At 39.5% G+C, this 3,772-nt stretch overlaps 1 pseudogene; it reads left to right on the top strand.

Moving 5' to 3' along the window:
• The window catches only part of LOC102877192, an 81,740-nt pseudogene extending 78,427 nt beyond the window's left edge, over positions 1-3,313 (top strand).
• Positions 3,314-3,772: the final 459 nt, after the last annotated feature.

The following is a 3,772-nucleotide window of genomic DNA, read 5'->3' as shown; positions in this document are numbered from 1 at the left end:
ATTGGGATGGGTGTGTCAGAGGCGGTGTGGTTGGCGCAGGATAGAGCAGGGTTTAGGGCTGTTGTGCATAGGGTCGCTATGAGTCGGAAACGACTCGACAGCACATAACAACAACAACAATAACAACAACACATCAAAGAGCAGGACAATAACTAAGGATGATTGAAGAACTGATGCCTTTGAGTTGTAATGCTGGGTAAGAGTACTGAATATACCATAGATGGTAGTAGAATAAACGGGTGCATCCTAGAGAGGGTGAGATAAGGCTGCCCCTTGGAGTCAAGGATTTTAAAGATCCAGCTGACATACTTTGGGCGTGTTGCAAGGAGGGAACAGTCCTTAGAGAAGGACATCATGCTTAGAATGGTGGAAGGACAGCGCAGGAAAGGAATACCCTCGAAGAGACAGATTGATTCAGTGACTGGGGAAATGGGGTGTGGGTGTGCCAGAGATGAGGAGGTTGAGTCAAGATAGAGTAGGGTTCAGAGCTATTGTACATAGAGTTACTATGAGTGGCAATGGACTCAACAGCATATCACAACAATCACTAATACCACTCACAAGCAAGATCCTGCTGAAGTTTATCCAAAAACAACTAGAACTACATATCAATAGAGACGTGCAAGCTGGGTTTAGAAGTTTAGGGATATTATTGTCAGTATTAGGTGGATGTTAGCTGAAAGCAGAGAGTATCAGAAGAATGTCTATCTGTGTTTAATTGACTTGCAAATGCATTTGACTTTGTGGATTACAACAAATTGTGGCTACCTTGTTGATAATGGGAATGCCAAAACACTTGATTGTGCTAATGTGAAGCCTATACTTGGACCAGGAAACAATCCTCCAAACAGAGAAAGAAAACATTGCATGGCTCAAAATCAGAAAGAAGTGTGTGTTGGTGGTACATCCTATCTCCATACCTCTTCAGTCTCTTTGTAGAACAGATCATTCAGAAGGCTGAAGTTTATAAGGTGGAATTTGGCATCAGGATTGAAGGAAGACTCATCAACAACCTGTATTATTTAGATGACACAACCTTGCTTGCTGGAACTGATGAGGGCCTGAGGTGTATGCTGCAGAAGGTCAAGTCTGCAGTCTTCAGTATGTTTTGAAGTTCAACATCAAGAGAACAAACAGATCTATCCTAGACAGGGTGAAATCCAGATGGTCCTTGGAGGTAAGGATTTTGAAACTCTGTCTCATGTACTTTGGGCATGTTACCAAGAGGGACCAGACCTTATAACATGCTTGTAAGGATGGAGGGACAGTGCAGGAGAGGAAGAATCTGGATGAAATGGATTGACTCAGTAACTGGGGTAATAACGGTAGTGAGTGTGTCAGAGACAATGAGATTGGCTTAGGATAGGGCAAGATTCAGAGCTATTGTACATAGGGTCCCTATGAGTCACAGTTGACTTGATGACACATAACAACAACAACAACCAGCTTTCCCTAATAAATGATCATTAATAATAAAAAGAATATTAAAACCAATAGAACAATTACCTTATTTCTCAGAGGTTTCTGGTAGAATGGAGGCTCTGCTATGAAATATTACAGTATGATATTTTCATTTAACAGGGATGACAGCTTGTGGGAAACAGCATGTTTCCAGGTAGCTATCCTACTGTGGATTTATCTCACCGAGGGGTCTTGTTTAGAGTCTAAATTTGGAGCCTAAATTCTTTGTTGTGATGTTCACATCTAAAGACATTCTGGGAGCTGGTATGTTATATGAAAAACGTCAAAGGCCTTTCCCACTCGAATCCACAGCCCTCCATAAAAGCACAAGTATGCTTAAAGGGATCTCCCATTACTACCTTGGAAATCTGTGTTTGTATTAGAAGGCATATTCTCTTCCTACTCAGCTTTGACTTGACTCTGACGTGATGCCAACTAGTTTGAGGTTCTTAGTGTTGGCGTTTTTGGCTTTTGGGAGTTGTTTTACTGCGTTGTTAAGTTTTTATTTGGTTTATGTACTGTAACAAAAATGCTACAAAATGGGTGACTTAAAAAAACATAGAAATTATTATCTTACAGTTCAGGAAATTAGAAATACAAATATAGGACATCAACACTAGGAAAAGGACCTTTTCTTTCTTTTCCAACTTCCGGAACAACAATCTTTGTCACTTGAGGACTATCTTTAACGATAGTCCTAAAGATGCATCTATCTTTAATGTCACATGGTATTCTATGTCCTCCTATGAGTGTTTCTGTCTATTCTTCTCTTTTATAAGACACTATACAGGAAAAAATGAGGTTTAGGACCAACCTTAGTGTGGTATAATCACATTAATATAACGAGAAAACTCTATTTCTATATAGACTTATATTTATAAGCACAGGGATTAGGACTCCAATATAACTTTGTGAAAGTCATAACTCAATTCACAATAGGAGGTAAGAAAGAATATTTCTGATTCTAATGCAAAGCCTTTAACTTTGCATTGAGATAATGCTAGCATTAGCTCTACTACCTTGCCATTATCTAGAAGATGGATATCAAACTCTGGGTAAATGAGTGAGATCAAGGTATCCTAAGAGAAAGGCTGTTTATGTTTCATAGAATCAAGGTGTTCTGTTGGATTTTAGATATAACCTGTCTAGAACACAATAATTCCTAGGCTGAAGGACTACTACCTATAACACCAAAAGTGTGGACATTTGGAACTGGCTAGCTATTAGCACAGTATTTATTTACTCTGTTTGGAAGAAGGGAGACTATTTGATTAGGGCAAGATTCTGAATTCTAAGAAGCTATATTCCTCAGATCTCACTTATCCTTGACCTTCTTTGGCTACCATCTCCTACCAAAGACATAGAATTATTTTTAAAGCTTTGTTAAGGGGAGCTCTGGTGGCCTAGTCACAAGAAGCTGCACTGCAATCCCAGAGGTGCACTGTTCAAAACCACCAGATGCTCTGCTGAGGAAAGAGGGACAATCTCCTCCTGTACCAGTCAGATCTGATTTGATGGTACACACACAAAAAAAAAATAAAATAAAATAAAAATAAAAATTCAAAAAATTTTTTATTATTTTGTGTGTTTAAAAAAAAAGCTTTGTTAAAATGTTTGGATAACCTCGCAAAAGAAATCATATGGGCTTCTCCCTTGCCTTAGCCACTGTGGAGAATTATGTTTCATTTTGCTGGAAAGTTTATTCTCCTAGAGAGCCAGGACTAGCAATAGTGGTAAAGTCTAGTGTTATTTCCTTATATTCTCAAAAATTTCCCTCTTACTTTCTAGGGATCTCAACCATAAAGAGGTCAAGGGTTACTGCAAATTCTTGAGACAAAATCAGGATCAGTGAATTCCAGAACAAAAATAAGGTCATTATGATCAAGTCAAGTCCTTACAACATGCCCAAAGAATGTCAGACAGAGCTTGAGAATCCTTGCCTCCAAGGAGCAGCCTGGTTTCACCCTCTGAGATGAACCTGTTTGTTCTCCTAGCAGTCCAAGCTATATTCAAAATACTTCTCCAGCAGCACACTTCAAAGGCATCAATTCTCCTTCTATCATTCCTAGTCATTGTCCAGCTTTCTCATGCATAGCAAGTAATTGCAAAGACCATGGCCTGGATCAGGCACATCCTAGTCTCTGGACTGACATCATTGCTCTCCAGTACTCTGTAGAGGTCCCTTGACAGCAGATTTTCCCAATGCAATTCATCTTTTGATTTCTTGGATGCTGGTTGTTGTTGTTGTTGTCGTTGTTGTTATGTGCTGTCGAGTCGCCTGCGACTCATAGCAACCCTATGTACAACAGCC

The sequence above is a fragment of the Elephantulus edwardii genome, unplaced genomic scaffold (assembly GCF_000299155.1).
Source record: "Elephantulus edwardii isolate Elephantulus edwardi_28Jun2011 unplaced genomic scaffold, EleEdw1.0 scaffold00180, whole genome shotgun sequence".
Lineage (NCBI taxonomy): Eukaryota > Metazoa > Chordata > Mammalia > Macroscelidea > Macroscelididae > Elephantulus > Elephantulus edwardii.
Note: the sequence above shows the minus strand (reverse complement) of the source record. Positions and strands in the feature narration are given on the sequence as shown.